General features: G+C 39.3%; 1 long non-coding RNA gene across 1 annotated transcript in view; it reads left to right on the forward strand.

Moving 5' to 3' along the window:
- Positions 1-19,491, forward strand: part of LOC141582026 (uncharacterized) — a 124,637-nt gene that overhangs the window by 91,605 nt on the left and 13,541 nt on the right. Inside the window, exon 2 of the long non-coding RNA XR_012514866.1 lies at positions 6,119-6,210. This is a non-coding gene — a long non-coding RNA (uncharacterized LOC141582026). The remainder of the gene's footprint in view (positions 1-6,118; positions 6,211-19,491) is intronic.

Below are 19,491 nucleotides of genomic sequence, written 5' to 3' on the forward strand. Positions count from 1 at the left end.
CTATGCTTTTGGGGGGTAAATATGGAGGAGAATTATAAAGATGTGGGATTGAAAAGTAGGAAGAAGGAAACATACAGTGAGCATCCCATGGAGAAGGCATATGTGAAGTGACATGAGCAGTTCTGAGGCAGCCTGGCAATCCTGTGGTGTTCGTTTTGTGGTTCATGTGTACAACCATGAGTGAGCCACATTTATTATGGTGGCCTGGATAGAGCAGACATTCAGAACTTTTGCAACAATCTCCCTGCCAGCATCAAATTTTCCACACTTACCACATTTTCCCTCAGTTATCTGTTCGTATTTTTCTTTTACTTGAGACCTTTCAGTGAATTTTTAATGGATGTTCCGGGCATGAACGTATAGGAGAAAATATTTTTTTCTTCAACTTACAGGTTCTAGTTGAAATGAAACCCAGTACAAAAGATAAATCAACCAGAGGGAAACAAAAACATTATATATATATATATATATATATATATATATATATATATATATATATATAGAGAGAGAGAGAGAGAGAGAGAGAGAGAGAGAGAGAGAGAGAGAGATGGCCAGGGAATGGATAATTCCCAAAAAGGTAGCTTTGAATTTCAGCTTACATAATATCTTCAACAAAGAACAATAAATGTCTGCAAAACAGACAAGACCAAAAAAGAAGGATTTTCACTCTTCAGGGGTGGTAACTTAAAAAAGGCAAATAATTGGCAGACCAAAGCTAATTAGTAAAGGTTTTTTCACAAGGCCAAAAAGAGTCAAAAGTTGCCTTCAGTGGTTAACCTTTGTTCTCCTTGTAGAGGGGTGAGACAGGATATATTCTGTCTTTGTAAATCTATGACCTGCTTTTAGGAAAAGAGAGGAAGGGCAGAGAGCTTTCCTGCCTCTGCTCCTTCTTAATTGTCCTCAGATCAACAGTCTTCCATATTTGGAGTAACATATTCTTGTTTTCCACTAAAGCCATGCTGATGACTGTCAATAATTGATCTTAGGCCAGGCACCATGGCTCACACCTGTAATTCCAACACTTTAGGAGACAAGGTAAGAGGATCACTTGAGGTCAGGAATTCAACACTGGCCTGGGCAGTATAATGAGACCCCATATCTACATTGTATAAATATATTAAAAATAATTTTTCTTGATCCCTTAGTGCCAGTGGAATAGAAAAGAAGGCATTTTTTTTGTACATCAATCAAAACTGCATGTGTAATTTTACATCAATCAAAACTGCATGCGAAATTTTGAACAACTTTCTAGTAGCCAAACACCAAAAAAAAAAAAAAAAGAAAAAGAAAAAAGGTTAAATGATTCTAGTATTTTGTTGTTGTTGCTGTTCTGTGCCTTTTACTTTCTAGTCTCCTCGTTGAGAAGTCTAAAGGCATTCTTTGTATATAAGCTTTACTTCTTTTTCTCTTTTCTTTCTGGGAACTCTTAGGATCTTATTTTATGTGCCATTTTCCTGAAATTTCACGATGTACATGGTTCTATTTTTGTCTACTATTTTGTCTATGTGTAATGAACTTTTTTTTTTTTAAAGACAGAAAATAACAAGTGATGGCAAGGATGTGGGATTGGAACTCTTGTTCACTGTTGATGGGAATATAAAATGGTATAGCCCCTACGGAAAACAGTATGGTGGTTTCTGAAAAATTGAAAGTAGAATTACTATGTGATCCAGACATTCCCTTTTTGGCTATGTATCCAAAAGAATCGAAAGCAGGATCTTGAACAGATATCTGCACATTCATGTTCACTGTGTCATTTTTCTTTTATTATTTTTAATTTTTTTATAAGAAAAAGAAGAAGAGGAAGAAAGAGAAAGAGGAAGAGGGAGAGAGAATGGGGGTATTGCTTTATTGCCCGGGCTAGAATGCAATCTAAATATGGGTATGCCTATAATTGTCCTTAATAATGGAGATATAAAAGAAAATGAGGGAAGAGAATAACAAACAAGGAGCCAAGGAACATTTCATTTAAACTTCTAAGTTGATATGATGTGGTACTGATCTACGTATTCCTGTATTGGGTGCATATATAATTAGGATCTTTAGCTCTTCTTGCTGTTGCATTGATCCTTTTATCATTATATAATGTCCTTCTTTGCTTCTTTTGATCTTTGTTGCTTAATTTTAACTTCTTCAAAGTATTTATTTTAGCTCTCTGTTTGGTTGGTAAATCTTTCTCCATCCCTTGTTTTAAGTCTTTATGTATCCTTGAATGTGAGATGGGTCTGGATGCAGCATACTGATGGGTTTTAGTTTTTTATTCAAATTGCCTGTCTGTCTTTGGATTGGGGGATTTAGTCAATTTAAATTTAGAATCAATAATAATATATGTGAGTTTAATACTGCCATTTAGTATTAGCTGGCTATTTTGCCCATTAGTTGATGTAAATTCTTCATTATATTGATGCTCTTTTTGGTATTTTTTTAGAAAGGCTGATACTGTTTGTTCCTTTCTATGTGTACTGGTTCTTTCAGAAGCTCTTGTAAAGCAGGCCTGGTGGTGATGAAATCTCTGAGTGCTTGCTTGTTCACAAAAAAACTTTATTTTTCCTTCACTTGTGAAGCTTAGTTTGGCTGGATGTGAAATTCTGGGTTGAAAGTTCTTTTCTTTAAGGATATTGAATATTGGTCCCCACTCTCTTCTGGATTGTAAGGTTTCTGCTGAGAGATCTGCTGTAAGTCTGATAGGCTTCCCTTTGTGGGTAACCTGACCTTTCTCTCTGGCTGCCCTTAGTATTTTCTCCTTCATTTCAACCCTGGTGAATCTGACGATTATGTGCCTTGGAGTTGCTCTTCTTAAGGAATATCTCTGTGGTGTTCTCTGTATTACCTGGAGTTGAATATTATCCTGCCTTACTAGGTTGGGAAAATTTTCCTGAATAATGTCCTGAAAAGAAGGCATTATTAGGATTGAAGACAGTATACCAAATAGCATCAGCCTGTGATAGAGTCAGTTATAATTGTTACATCCAGAACACTAAAACAGGTAGGTCTATAGGAAAAACAACTGAATTCAATTGACCATAATCTGCCAGCTCACTTTTACTGGTCATGCAGGGCTTTTGTTTTAATGTACTATATCTCTTACTACACTTGCTACTTTTATTTCCTTCATCAAAGCCCTAATTTTTCTTTCTTCTCTCAGGAGTCTAAATAGTTTTGGTTGCACTACTCAGGAAAAGACCAAGGGATGGTTTGGTGACAGATTTATAAGTTTATCACTTTCTACATGTGGCTCTTTAAGATTCAGAGAATCACTATACATTCAGCAGTGGAATCTACAATATTAATATAACAAATAGGCCAAAATGACCCTACATAGGTCTCTTTCCCCATCATTTGAAAGCAGGTGCCCCCGTTATGGGCATCTATAGCCAAAGGAACTATTAATGTTTCCCTCCTCTCCTGCTGGAACTTTTTAGTGTGTACACTTTATTCCTCCTTGGGGACGGGGGGCCTCAGTCTCACCCTAGTCGTCTTTCTGCTTAAAGCAGCTAAAGTATTAGAGAACAAGGGAGTGAGAACGTGACTTGGTGCCACTAAATAAATAAATAATTAATTAAGGTACCTTTACTTGTGGTTCAAGCTGTGCTAAGACTGGTCATGGCTGAATCAAAAACACTTCACCCAAAGCCCTGCATGAGGCAGTAAGGTCATCATTATTGCTACCATCTATGTCAACTGTGAGGAGCTCCTGACTCAACAGCTATAGACACACTGCTTTCTGCTGGAGCTGTAGTTTTTGCCCCTTTTTTTGCTGGCTCAAGCTTGCCTTACACTTTTTGCTAAAGAACCCACCTCAGAGAGGCTATTTCCTGCCATGTTGTCAAGATAACATCTCTTAAATCTCACCTGTTTTTAATGTAACACCTGGGAGAGTTTTTCAGGGCAGCAGGGTAGACCACAAGAAATTCTTTATATTTAATTTTAGTCATTTCTCATTCTTTAGTGGGTGGCATTTATTAACATCATAAACCCAATTCTCTGCAGTATCCTGAGAATACTATCAGTCTGTCAATTATGGATGGAACCTAATTTATCCATCTTAAGGAATTCTCCCTAAAAAGGCCAAAGCTTTCTTAGAGGACAGGAGCCTCTGCCCAGGACCCTGAGAACATTATTTTAGATAGAGAGATCAAGGAAGGTCTCACTGAAAAGGTGGTATTTTAGAAGGATATGTTTAAAACGTGAAAATGAACTGTGGGCGTTTGGTGGAAGAGTGGTCCAGAAAGTGGAAACAGCAAGCTCAAGGATCCTGAAGCAGGAATCTCAGGAGTACCACAGAGGAACACCAGAGAAGCTAGTGTGACTGAAACGGTGTGAAGGAAGAGAAATGTGTGGTAGGAAGTTGTTTCCAATAAAATATTTAAAGGAAGACTACTGAAATATTATAACCAAATAATTTATGATTTTACCTCATTAGTATTGATTCATGTTCAAAAATACTTTTTTTTTTTTTTAATCAAGTCTCACTCTGTCACCCACGCTGGAGTGCAGTGGTGTGATCTCAGCTCACTGCAACCTCTGCCTCGCAGGCTCGGGCGATTCTTCTGCCTTAGCCTCCCGAGTAGCTGGGATCACAGATGTGAACCACAGCTCCTGACAAAAGAAAAAAAAACAGTCTGAATACATTTTCTCATACTTTCTTACATATAATCTCTCATATTTATGTGTTCTGCCCTCCCTATCTCCTCCTCCTCTTCTTTGGTCTTACCTGTTATCTGTCTTCTAAATTATATTGATAGTAAATTACGCTTTATAAAGTTTAATATTTCTGGAGAACTCAGTGCCACATTAATTCTGAGTGCTAAATAAACTTTGTTCTAATGTTGAAACCAGAAGTAAAGTGCCCACTTCCTTTTGGGGATGTGGAAGAAGACTTCAGGTTATGCAAGGGTTAACCCTGTATGTGAAATTGTGGATAATTATATTGGCCACTGAGTAAACAAAGAAAAGGAGAACGTTCTGCTCTCTTATTGTAATTGCAAATTTATTTTTTATAGTTTCTATTTTCCTTTAAACTGCCTTAATCTGTCTTCCTGCTGTGACCTATTTCCAGTAATGCATATTCAGTATAAAAATAGTAGATCAAATCATATCAGAACTCGAGTTACTCCTTGTAGAGCAGAAACATGTACTTTTATACAACAGTGAAATCAATTCCCCTCATACTAATTATTTAATTTCCATAATACACTGACAGTATTCTGCCATTAAGTATTCATATCTAAAACTTGTTTTGTATTATTTTAATAGCTCTTCCTTTAAACAACACTGTGAGGAAATACAGTTACTATTTTATAGATCAAGCAATTGAGCAGTTGGAAAGTTTAATTATTGATCCAAAGCCATACAATGAGGCTCTGCTTATGCTTGTAACCAGGGTGTCATTTGGCTTAACTGATCTTTTTGTTCAAATGAGTTGATTGAATGAAAAATTAATCAGTCAAACTGACATATGACCAAATTGATCAGCTACTAACATTGATCATTTCAGGCTGGTGCTTCTCGAACTGTGGCCCACAAGCCATTTCAAATTGCATGCTTGTTTTAAAACATCTTATGTACTCCATGAATATATACACCTACTATGTACCCACAAAAAAATTAAAATTAAAAACTATGAATTCTGTTTCCCACCCCAAATATACAAATAAAAATTTCTTGGACTAGGGTCCAGGACTCTGCCTTTTAAACAAGTATCCCAAATGATTCTTATGTATGCAAAGTTTGAAAATATGAAATTTGGTGGGCAATATTAGCAAAGGTACAACTGAATAATTTCCTAGAGTGTATCTATCATTTAAGTAAGTAGAAATCCTTGATGTTTACTAAGGCAGGAAGGAGTAGAGTGGAGCTGGCTGAAACTCTGATGATTCTAGATGCTCTTTCAGATATTAAAGGCAGCCCCTCAGTCTATGTGAAGGACATTTAAAATATTCTATTTTGATTTTACATCTAAGATATATCCCCCAGTGGTCAAACTGTGGTTGGTATATGTATATGGCCAGGTAAGAAAAAATAAAAATTTTAAAAATATTCAATTTATTGTGATTCAATGATTTGATAACACCACAGAATGTTTAAGACAGATAAATTTCTTTCTTTCTTTTTTTAGTAATTGGCCATGCAATACACAATTCTTTCTCTTTCCGTGATATTCATGATTCCCTACCTTGAATGAATGCTACCATCTTCCTTTTAACAGAGGTAAGTAACCAATGCCAATCTAAAATTCTACTGCATGATGCAAAAATAGCTCCAGTTATCATTTACCATAAAAATTCCCTTTATTCACTGATTTAATGGATCCCTACTAAGTACCTACTGTGCTTGATGTATATATACATCTATATATTCTCAGATGTTCCTTTCTATCACTTTCATTTTCAGAAGATGAGCTTGATTCCTTTGCAATAAATATTGATGATAGCAAGAATGTCTGTTAATTTTTTTTTTTTTTTTTTTTTTGCATTTTAGGTTTTGGGGTACATGTGAAGAACATGCAAGATTGTTACATAGGTACACACATGGCAGTGTGGTTTGCTGTCTTCCGTCCCCTCACCTGTATCGGTCATTTCTCCCCATGCTATCTCTTCCAAACTCCCCACCCCCCATCCCTCCCTCATTTCCCCCCAACGGACCCCAGTGTGTAGTGTTCCCCTCCCTGTGTCCATGTGTTCTCATTGTTCAACACCCGCCTATGAGTGATAATATATGGTGTTTGATTTTCTGCTCTTGTGTCAGTTTGCTCAGAATGATGGTTTCCAGGTTCATCCATGTCCCTACAAAGGACATTAACTCATCGTTTTTGATGGCTGTGTAATATTCCATGGTGTATATGTACCACATTTTCCCTATCCAGTCTATCATCGTTGGGCATTTGGGTTGGTTCCAGGTCTTTGCTATTGTAAACAGTGCTGCAATGAACATTCGTGTGCACGTGTCCTTATAGTACAACGATTTATAATCCTTTGGATATATACCCAGTAATGGGATTGCTGGGTCAAATGGGATTTCTATTTTTAGGTCATTGAGGAATCGCCACACTGTCTTCCACAATGGTTGAATTAATTTACATTCCCACCAACAGTGTAAAAGTGTTCCTATTTCTCCACATCCTCTCCAGCATCTGTTGTTTCCAGATTTTTTAATGATTGCCATTCTAACCGGTGTGAGATGGTATCTCAATGTGGTTTTGATTTGCATTTCTCTAATGACCAATGATGATGAGCATTTTTTCATATGTTTGTTGGCCTCCTGTATGTCTTCTTTTGTAAAGTATCTGTTCATATCCATCGCCCATTTTTGAATGGACTTGTTTGTTTTTTTCTTGTAGATCTGCTTTAGTTCTTTGTAAATTCTGGATATCAGCCCCTTGTCAGATGGGTAGACTGCAAAAATTTTTTCCCATTCTGTTGGTTGCCGATTCACTCTACTGATGGTTTCTTTTGCCCTGCAGAAGCTGTGGAGTTTGATTAGGTTGCATTTGTCTATTTTGGCTTTTGTTGCCATTGCTTATGGTGTTTTGGTCATGAATTCCTTGCCTACGCCTATGTCCTGAATGGTTTTGCCTAGATTTTCTTCCAGGGTTTTTATGGTGTTAGGTCTGATGTTTAAGTCTTTAATCCATCTGGAGTTAATTTTGGTGTAAGGTGTCAGGAAGGGGTCCTGTTTCTGCTTTCTGCACATGGCTAGCCAGTTTTCCCAACACCATTTATTAAACAGGGAGTCCTTTCCCCATTGCTTGTTTTTGTCAGGTTTGTCGAAGATCAGATGGTTGTGGGTATGTTGTATTTCCTGGGAGGCCTCTGTTCTGTTCCATTGGTCTATATCTCTGTTTTAGTACCAGTACCATGCTGTTTTGATTACTATAGCCTTGTAGTATAGTTTGAAGTCCGGTAGTGTGATGCCTCCTGCTTTGTTGTTTTTGCTTAGAATTGACTTGGCTATGCGGGCTCTCTTTTGGTTCCATATGAAGTTTAAGGTGTTTTTTTCCAGTTCTGTGAAGAAGGTCATTGGTAGCTTGATGGGAAGAGTGTTGAATCTGTAAATTACTTTGGGCAGTATGGCCATTTTCACGATGTTGATTCTTCCTAACCATGAACATGGAATGTTTCTCCATCTGTTTGTGTCCTCTCTTATTTCATTGAGCAATGGCTTCTAGTTCTCCTTGAAGAGGTCCTTTATGTTCCTTGTTAGTTGTATTCCTAGGTATTTTATTCTCTTTGTAGCAATTGTGAATGGCATTTCGTTCTTGATTTGGCTCTCTTTAAGTCTATTACTGGTGTATAGGAATGCTTGTGATTTTTGCACATTGATTTTGTATCCTGAGACTTTGCTGAAGTTGTTTATCAGTTTCAGTAGACTTTGAGCTGAGATGATGGGGTCTTCCAGATATACAATCATGTCATCTGCAAATAGAGACAATTTGATTTCCTCCTTTCCAATTTGGATACCCTTTATTTCTTTTTCTTGCCTGATTGCTCTGTCTAGAACCTCCAGGACTATATTGAATAGGAGTGGTGAGAGAGGGCATCCTTGTCTAGTGCCAGATTTCAAAGGGAATGCTTCCAGTTTCTGCACATTCAGTACATTGGCTGTTGGTTTGTCGTAAATAGCTTTTCTTGTTTTGAGATGCGTTCCGTCAATACATAGTTTATTGAGGGTTTTCAGCATAAAGGGTTGTTGAATTTTGTCAAAAGCCTTCTCTGCATCAATTGAGATAATCATGTGGTTTTTGTCTTTTGTTCTGTTTATGTGGTGAATTACGTTTATGGACTTGCGTATGTTGAACCAGCCTTGCATCCCCGGGATGAATCCTACTTGATCATGGTGGATGAGCTTTTTGATACGCTGTTGCAATCGGTTTGCCAGTATTTTATTGAAGATTTTTGCATCTATGTTCATCATGGATATTGGTCTGAAATTTTCTTTTCTTGTTGAGTCTCTGCCGGGTTTTGGTATCAGGATGATGTTGGTCTCGTAAAATGATTTGGGAAGGATTCCCTCTTTTTGGATTGTCTGGAATAGTTTCAGAAGGAATGGTATCAGCTCCTCCTTGTATATCTCGTAGAATTTGGCTATGAACCCATCTGGACCTGGGCTTTTTTTTGGGTGGTAGGCTCTTTATTGCTGCCTCAACTTCAGACCATGTTATTGGTCTATTCAGGGTTTCGGCTTCTTCCAGGTTTAGGCTTGGGAGGATGCAGGTGTCCAGGAGTTTATCCATTTCTTCCAGGTTTACTAGTTTATGTGCAAAGAGTTGTTTGTAATAATCTCTGATGATGGTTTGGATTTCTGTGGAATCTGTGGTGATATCCCCTTTATCGTTTTTTATTGCATCAATTTGGTTATTCTCTCTTTTCTTTTTTATTAATCTGGCTAGTGGTCTATTTTGTTGATCTTTTCAAAAAACCAGCTCTTGGATTTATTGATTTTTTTGAAGAGTTTTTTGTGTCTCTATTTCCTTCAGTTCTGCTCTGATCTTAGTTATTTCCTATCTTCTGCTACGTTTTGAGTTTTTTTGATCTTGCTCCTCTAGCTCTTTCAATTTTGATGATAGGGTGTCAATTTTAGATCTCTCCTTTCTTCTCATGTGGGCAATCATTGCTATATATTTTCCTCTAGAGACTGCTTTAAATGTGTCCCAGAGATTCTGGTATGTTGTGTCTTCGTTCTCATTGGTTTCGAAGAACATCTTTATTTCTGCCTTCATTTCATTGTTTATCCAGTCAACATTCAAGAGCAAGTTGTTCAGTTTCCATGAAGCTGTGCGGTTCTGAGTTAGTTGCTGCATTTTGAGTTCTAACTCGATTGCACTGTGGTCTGAGAGACTGTTTGTTATGATTTCTGTTTTTTTGCATTTGTTGAGGAGTGATTTATTGCCAATTATGTGGTCAATTTTAGAGTAGGTGTGATGTGGTGCTGAGAAGAATGTATATTTTGTGGATTTGGGGTGGAGAGTTCTGTAAATGTCTATTAGGTTTGCTTGTTCCAGGTCTGAGTTCAAGTCCTGGATATCCTTGTTGATTTTCTTTCTGGTTGATCTGTCTAATATTGACAATGGGGTGTTAAAGTCTCCCACTATTATTGTGTGGGTGTCTAAGTCTCTTTGTAAGTCATTAAGAATTTGCCTTATGTATCTGGGTGCTCCTGTATTGGGTGCATATATATTTAGGATCGTTAGCTCTTCTTGTTGCAGTGATCCTTTTACCATTATGTAATGTCCTTCTTTGTCTCTTTTGATCTTTGTTGCTTTAAAGTCTATTTTATCAGAGATGAGAATTGCAACTCCTGCTTTTTTTTGCTCTCCATTTGCTTGGTAGATCTTCCTCCATCCCTTTATTTTGAGCCTTTGTGTATCCTTGCATGTAAGATGGGTTTCCTGGATACAGCACACTGATGGGTTTTGGCTTTTTATCCAATTTGCCAGTCTGTGTCTTTTGATTGGGACATTTAGTCCATTGACATTTAGGGATAGTATTGTTATGTGTGAATTTGATACTGTCATTTTGATGCTACCTGGCTGTTTTGTTGGTTAGTTGATGCAGCTTCTTGATTGTGTTGATGCTCTTTTACCATTTGGTGTGTTTTTGGAGTGGCTGGTACTGATTGTTCCTTTATATGTGTAGAGCCTCTTTCAGGAGTTCTTGTAGAGCAGGTTTGGTGGTGATGAAATCTCTGAGTGCTCGCTTGTTCACAAAGGATTTTATTTTTCCATCACTTATGAAGCTTAGTTTGGCTGGATAGGAGATTCTGGGTTGAAAGTTCTTTTCTTTAAGGATGTTGAATGTTGGCCCCAATCTCTTCTGGCTTGTAGGGTTTCTGCTGAGAGATCTGCTGTGAGTCTAATGGGCTTCCCTTTGTGGGTAACCTGACCTTTCTCTCTGGCTGCCCTTAGCATTTTCTCTTTCATTTCAACCCTGGTGAATCTGACGATTATGTGCCTTGGGGTTGCTCTTCTTGAGGAATATCTTTGTGGTGTTCTCTGTATTTCCTGTATTTGAATATTGGTCTGCCTTGCTAGGTTGGGGAAGTTTTCCTGGATAATATCCTGAAGAGTATTTTCCAGCTTGGATTCATTCTCTTCATCACATTCATGTACACCTATCAGACGTAGATTGGCTCTTTTCACATAGTCCACATTTCTTGAAGATTTTGTTCATTCCTTTTTGCGCTTTTTTATCTGTTCTTGCCTTCTCTTTTTATTTCATTGAGTTGATCTTCGACCTCTGATATCCTTTCTTCTGCTTGGTCAATTCGGCTGTTGAAGCTTGTACATGCTTCATGAAGTTCTCGTGTTGTTTTTCAGCTCCATCAATTCACTTATAATCCTGTCTATGCTGTCCATTCTCATTCGCAGTTCGTCCAATCTTTTTGCAAGGTTCCTATTTTCTTTACGTTGGGCTAGAACATGTTCTTTTAGCTCACTGTAGTTTGTTACTACCCACCTTCTGATGTCTGATTCTGTCATTTCATCACCCTCCTTCTCCATCCAGTCTGGTTCCCTTGCTGGTGAGCAGTTGTGATCCCTTTTAGGAGGAGAGGTGTTCTGGTTTCAGGAGTTCTCATCCTTTTTGCACTGATTTCTTCCCATTTTTGTGGGTTTATGCACCTGTTGTCTTTGTAATTACTGTCTTTCAGATTGGGTCTCTGAGTGAGCTTCTAGTTCGTGGATGCTGAAGGTACCTCTTCTTTTTTTTTTTTTTTTTTGAGCTTTCCTTCTAACCATCTGGCCCCTCTGCTCTAGGACTGCTGAGGTCCTCTCCAGGCCCGCTTGCCTGGGTGTCACCTGCAGCAGCTGCAGAACAGTAAGGGTTGCTGCCAGTTTCCTCTTCTGCTATCTTTGTCCCAGAAGGATGCTCGCCTACTGTCAGTCCGTTTTCTCCTTTATGAGGTGCGTCTTTGGATCTATGGGGGTCAGGGAGCTACTTGAGGAGACAGTCTAACTTTTATTGGGGCTTAAGTCCTGAGATGTGAGCTCAGTTGTTCGTTCGGAGCTGCTAGGCAGGTATTTTTAGGTCTGCTGCAGCTGAACTCATAAAGCACTTTCTGTTCCCAGGTGCTCTGTCCTAGGGCGTTTGAGCTTTATGAGTTTCAGTTGTACTACTGCCTTTTTTTTATTTTTCTTTCTGGTCTGACCCACCCAGCTAGCAGCACGCCTAGCCACTGCCTGCCCACAGGGGCTTTGCTGAGCTGCTGTGGGCTCTGCCCAGCTGCCCTGAGCTCTTTCCTGCAGTCCTGTTTATATGGGCATACTTAGAACTCTCTCTGCAATGGTGGCCCCGCCTCTGTTATGGTGTACTCTCTCTGTTGTGGCAGGTTGCCTCGGCAACAGTGGGTTGCCTGGGCAATGGGGGCCTGCCTCCTTAGTGGTGAGGAGTCTCAGTAATGGCGGAAGCCCCTCTCCCGTGGAGCCCGACCGTTTTGGTTCAGCTGTGCTTGGTTTGAAGGGCTCAACCCAGAGCGTTTCCAATTACTGTTTTTGTTTTCGTTGTTGTTGGCGGTGGAGGGGTGGGACCAACCGAGCCTGATCACCTGGCTCCCTGACTCAGAGTCTTTTCTTTTAAGTTGAAGGACCCCGTGTTCCAGTCGCTTGTTGAAAAGGCGCCGGGATCTCCCGTGCTGCGACTCACTGAATCGGCTCGAACTGCAGCACCGGCTCCTGGCGGATTTTTTGCCTAGGAATCTCCTGGCCTGGCTCGCTATTTCAGATGAATGGGCAACTCTCAGGGCTCTGATCGCCAGCTAAGAGGGCTCCCAGACCAGTGGCTTTTGTACTGAGAACCGCAGCAACAGGGCATGGTCACAGCAGCCGCGTGGGCGGAATCAGCCCCACAGGGGCCAAAACAGCCCCACCGGCTGGGACTGCAACGCTGGCGACCCCTCTGCCTGGGTATCTCCTGGTCTGTGGGCAATAAGAATTCGTCTGGAAATGCGGCGTCCACTCACCGTCTGCACTTTCACTGGGAGCTGAAGTCCTGAGCTGTTCTTAGGCGGCCATCTTCCCAGCATTCCCTGTCTGTTAATTTTTAATCAACATCCTACCATAAATTTTGGTACAATTATTTCTGATTTCAAAATGTGAAATTTTTCTAATACAATTCATATATCCAGGAACATTTTAAGCATAACCCAAATTTGACACTTGCTGATACATCATTTTATTCATGATAAATTCTGGGAGAACACAGAAAGCTGTGCCAAGTTAAGCTGAACTGCCTAGAAATAAACAAAATACACTTAAACACACATCTCAAACACTGACCAGGGGTGGGGCCAAGATAGCCGACTAGAAGCTGAGCCATTCCGAGGCTCCCACTGGAAAAAAACCTAATAAGCATGTGAATCCTTCGCCAGCAACCAAGGTATCCATGTTTTCTCATCAAAATTAACTAGAAGGCCAGCGTGACCCATGAGGAGAAGGAAGAGAAGTGTGGTGTGGCGGCCCAACTGACAGCCACATGGGGCAAGGGAACTCCTTACCATCAGCCGAAAGAAGCATTGAGTGACCACACTACCCACAGGGGAAACTGTGCTTGTTCCACAGAACTGTGCAACCCACAGTTCAGAAGATCCTACTTGTGAACCCATGACACCAGGCTATAGCATCCCAACTCCCGAATGTGCAGATCCTTACAGCCTCTCAGCCGGAATCTGCTTAAGCCTACTGAACTCCCTAGCTGGGAGGGGTGACCTGCACCAGCTGCCCCTGCCTGCCATCTAAGCCATTTGAGCTCCTTGGGGAAGAGACAGCTACTATCACTGGGATTCAAAACTGCCTAACAAACTAAGCTCCCTGGGCACGGAAGAGGTGGCACCCATTTCCATAGCTCCAGGCTATGCTTTTCCCCTGCTGGAGCCAGGGGGACTAGACAACTTGGTCTTAAGACTTGTCCCCACAATCCCACACACTAGCTGTGGCAGTCTGTGGCCAGAATGCCTCTTCAGGTCTAATCCTGACCCATCCTTCCTCAGTGGGTGGTGTGTCCCTGCAGGATCTCCAGTAACTCCAGCCAGTGGCTCAGGGAAAGAATTTGGATCTCCCTGGGCCTCAGCCCATAGGGAGAGGGGTGGCTGCAGTCTCTGCAGACCAGCAGACTTAGTCTCTCCTCCTGTTAATTCTGAGGAATCTGGACAGTACCGATGAGTGGGTTTTCCCCTAGCAAAACACTCTCTCTCTACCAAAGAACAAAGTGGGTCCTGCTCCCTGTGCCACTCAACTGGGTAAGACCCTGCAACAGAAGTTATCAGACACCCAGTACAGGAATGTTCCTCCTGGCATCAGGTTGGTGCCCTTCAAGGTCAGAGTTCCCAGAAGAAAGAGCAGGCATACCCATCTTATGAGGCTCTTCAGCCTCCTTGAGTGACATCCACAGGCATAGGAGCAAATCAGATGAATGAGTTCTGAAGTGAACCCCCAGCAAATGACAGCAGCCCTATAGAAGAGGGACCTGACTATTTGAAAGAAAAACAAGCAAGCAGAAACTAACAACAACAGCATCAACAAAAGCAACAACAAAAAGACCCCCACAAAAACCCCATCCAAGGGTCAGCAGCCTCAAAGACCAAAACTAGACAAACTCATGAAGATGAGAAAAAATTAATGAAAAAAATGCTGAAAAGTCAAAAGGTCAAAGTGCCTCTTCTTCTCCAAATGATCACAATGCCTTTTTATGAAGAGTGCAGAACTGGATGGAGAATCAGGTAGGTGAATCGACAGAAGTAGGCTTCAGAAGATGGGTAATAAAAAACTATGATGATCTAAAGGAGCATGTTCTAACCCAATGCAAAGAAGTCAAGAACCTTGATAAAAGATTAGAAGAATTGCTAACTCGAATATCCAGTTTAGAGAGAAACATAAATGACCTGATGGAGCTGAAAAACACAGCACAAGAACTTCATGAAGTATATACAAGTGTCAACAGCCAAATCAACCAAGCACAAGAAATGATATCAGAGTTTGAAGACCACTTTGATGAAATAAGATATGGAGACAAGAATAGAGAAAAAAAGAATGAAAAGGAATGAACAAAGCCTCCAAGAAATACAGGACTTCCAGAAAGACTGAACCTACAATTGATTGGAGTACCAGAAAAAGATGAGGAAAATGGAAACAAGCTGGAAAACACACTTCAGAATATTATCCAGGAGAACTTCTACAACCTAGCATGACAGATCAACATGCAAATTCAGGAAATGCAGAGAATACCATTAAGATATTCCATAGGAAGATCAAACTCAAGACACATAATCATCAGATTTTCCAAGATTGAAATGAATGAAAAACTTAATGGCAGACAGAGAGAAAAGCCAGTTCACCTACAAAGGCCAGTTCCTCCCCATCAGACTAAGAGCAGACCCCTCAGCAGGAACTCTACCAGCCAGAAGAGACTGGTGGCCAATATTCAACATTTTAAAAGGGAAGAATTTTTAACCCAGAATTGCATATCCAGCCAAACAAAGTTTTATAAGTGAAGGAGAAATAAAATAATCCTTTCCTGACAAGCAAATGCTGAAGGATTTTGTTACCACCTGGCCTTCCCTACAAGTGCTCCTAAAAGCACCACTAAATATGGAAAGGAAAAACTGGTCCAGCCAATGCAAAAACCCACCAAAATTTAAAGACCAATGACACTATGAAGAAACTGCATAAACTAGTGTGCAAAATAACCAAATAGCATCATGATGGCAGTATCAAATTTACACATAATAATACTAACCTTAAATGTAAAGGGGCTAAATGCCCCAATTAAGACGAAAACTTACAAATTTGATAAGGAGTCAAGAACCATCAGTGTGCTGTATTTGGGAGACCTATCTCATGTGCAAAGACACACACAGGCTTAAAATAAAGGGATGGAGGAAAATTTACCAAGCAAATGGAAAAAAAAAGAGAGGTTGTAGTCCCAGCCTTAGGCAAAACAGACTTTAAACTTATAAAAATCAAAAAAATAAAGAAGGACATTACATAACGGTAAGGGTAACAATTCAACAAGAAGAGCTACCTGTTCTAAATATATATGCACCCGATGCAGGAGCACCCAAATTCATAAAACAAGTTCTTAGAGACCTACAAAGAGATTTAGACTCACACACAATAATAGTCGGAGACTTTAAAACCCCACTGTCAGTATTAGACAGATCAACAAGACATAAATTAACAAGAATATTCAGGCCTTGAACTCAGATCTGGAGGAAGAGGACCTAGTAGACATATATAGACCTCTCTACCCCAAAACAACAGAATATACATTCTTCTCATTGCCACATGGCACTTAGTTTAAAATCAGCCACATAATTGGAAGTAAAACACTCCTCAGTAAATGCAAAAGAAGTGAAACAACAGAACAAACAGTCTCTAAGACAGCAGTGTAATCTAATTAAAACTCAGAATTAAGAGATTCACTCAAAACCATGCAATTTCATGGAAATTGAACAATCTGCTCCTGAATGACTCCTGGGTAAATAACGAAATTAAGGCAGAAATCAAGAAGTTCTTTGAAACCAATGAGAACAAAGAGACAATGTACCAGAATCTCTGGGACACAAGTAAACAAATGTGAAGAGGGAAATTTATAGGTCTAAATGCCCACATCAGAAAGCCACAAAGATCTCAAATCAACACCCTAACATCACAATTAAAAGAACTAGAGAGGTAAGAGCAAACTAATCCAGAAGCTAGCAGAAGACAAGAAATAACTAAGATCAGAGAAGAATTGAAGGAGATAGAGACACAGAAAACTCTCCAAATAAATCAATGAATCCAAGAGCTGGTTTTTTGAAAAAAAATTAACAAAATAGATATACCACTAACTAGACTAATAAAGAAGAGAGAAGAATCAAATAGATATGATAAAAAATGATAAAGGGGGTATCACCACTGACCCCACAGAAATACAAACTACCATCAGAGAATACTATTAACACCTCTATACAAATAAACTAGGAAATCTAGGAGAATTGAATAAATTCTTGGATGCATGCATACACCCTACCAAGACTAAACCAGGAAGAGGCCGAATCCCTGAATAGACCACTAACAAGTACTGAAATTGACGCAGTAATTAACAGCTTACCAACCAAAAAAAAAGCCCAGGACTAGATGGATTCACAGCTGAATTCTACCAGAAATACAAGATGAGATGGTAACATTTCTTCTGAAACTATTCCAAACAATCGAAAAGGAGAGACACCTTCCGAACTCATTTTATGAAGCCAGCATCATCCTGATACCAAAACTGGGAAGAGACATGACAAAAAAAGAAAATTTCAGGCCAAGGTCCCTGATGAACATTGATACGAAAATCCTCAATCAAATACTGACAAAACTAATCCACCAGCACATCAAAAAGCTAATCCACCACAATCAAGTCTGCTTCATCCCTGAGATGCAAGGCTGGTTCAACATAAGCAAATCAATAAATGTAATCCATCACATAAACAAGACCAATGACAAAAACCACATGATTATCTCAATAGATACAGAAAAGGCCTTTGATAAAATTCAACATCTGTTCATGTTTAAAAAACTCTCAATAAACTATGTGTCAATGGAACATATCTCAAAATAATAAGAGCTATTTATGATAAATCCACAGCCAATATCATATTGAATGGGCAAAACCTGGAAGTATTCCCTTTGAAAACCAGTATAAGACAATAGTTCCCTCTCTCACCACTCCTATTCAACATAGTATTAGAAGTTCTGGCTAGGGCAATCAGGCAAGATAAATTTTTAAAAAAAATGGGTATTCAAATAAGAAGAGAGAAAGTCAAGTTGTCTCTGTTTGCAGATTACATGACTTTATATTTAGAAAAACCAATCATCTCAGCCCAAAAACTTCTTGAACTGATAAGTAACTGCAGCAAAGTCTCAGGATGAAAAATAAATGTGCAAAAAATGACAAGTATTCTTTTGTACTGATAACAGGCAAGCAGAGAGCCAAATCATGAATGAACTCCCATTCACAATTGCTACAAAAAGAATTAAATACCTAGGAATGCGGCTAACAAAGGATGTAAAGGATCTCTTCAAGGAGAACTACATACCACTGCTCAAGGAATTAAGAGAAGACACAAACAAATAGAAAAACTTTCCATCCTCATGGAGAGGAAGAATCGATATCATGAAAATGGCCATACTAACCAAAGTAATTTATAGATTCAATGCTATTCCCATAAAACTGCCATTGACATTCTTCATAGAATTAGAGAAAATTATTTTAAATTTCATATGGAATCAAAGAAGACCCCAAATAGCCAAGACAATCCTAAGCAAAAAGAACAAAGTTGGAGGCATGGCACTACCTGACTTCAAACTGTACTATGAGGCTACTCTAACCAAAACAGAATGGTACTGGAACCAAAGCTAACATACAGACCAATGGAGGAGAACAGAGACGTCAGAAGTAACATCACACATCTACAACCATCTGACCTTTGGCAAAACCGGCAAAAACAAGCAATGGGGAAAGGATCTCCTATTCAGTAAATGGGGCTGGGAAAGCTGGCTAACCATAAGCAGAAATTGAAACTGGACCCCTTTCTTCTACCTTATACAAAACTTAACTCGAGATGGATTAAAGAATTAAATGTATAACCCAAAACCATACAATCCCTAGAAGAAAACCTAGGCAGTATCATTCAGGACATAGGCATGGGCGAAGACTTCATGACAAAAATGTCAAAAGCAATTGCAACAAAGCCAGAACTGACAAATGTGATCTAATTGAACTAAAGAGCTTCTACACAGCAAAAGAAACTAGCATCAGAGTGAACAGGCAACCTGCAGGATAGGAGAAAATTTTTGCAATCTACTCATCTGAAAAAAGTCTAATATCCAGAATATGCAAGGAACTTAAACATATTTTCAAGAAAAAAACAAACAGCCCTATCAAAAACTGTGCAAATGATATGAACAGACATTTCTCAAAAGACTTTTATGCAGCTAACAAACATATGAGAAAAAGCTCAACATCATTGATCATCAGAGTAATGCAAATCAAAACCACAATGCGATACTAACTCATGCCTGTCTGAATGGTGTAAGTATTAAAAAGTCAGGAAACAATCGATGCTGGAAAGGCTGTGGAGAAATAGGAAAGCTTTTACACTTTTGGTGGAAATGTAAATTAGTTCAACCATTGTGAAAAATAGTATGGTGATTCCTCAAGGATCTAGAACCAGAAATACCATTTGACCCAGCAATCCCATGACTGTATATACCCAAAGGACTCGAAATCATTCTACTATAAAGATACATGCTCATGTATATTTATTGCAGCACTATTTACATTAGCAAAGACATGGAACCAACCCAAATGCCCATCAATGATAGACTGACTAAAGAAAATGTGGTACATACACACCGTGGAATACTGTGCAGCCATAAAAAGGGGAGATGGTGACTTTTGCAGGACATGGATGAAGCTGGAAGCCATCATCCTCAGCAAACTAACACAGGAACAGAAAACCAAACACTGCATA

Source organism: Saimiri boliviensis, chromosome 18, assembly GCF_048565385.1.
Source record: "Saimiri boliviensis isolate mSaiBol1 chromosome 18, mSaiBol1.pri, whole genome shotgun sequence".
NCBI lineage: Eukaryota > Metazoa > Chordata > Mammalia > Primates > Cebidae > Saimiri > Saimiri boliviensis.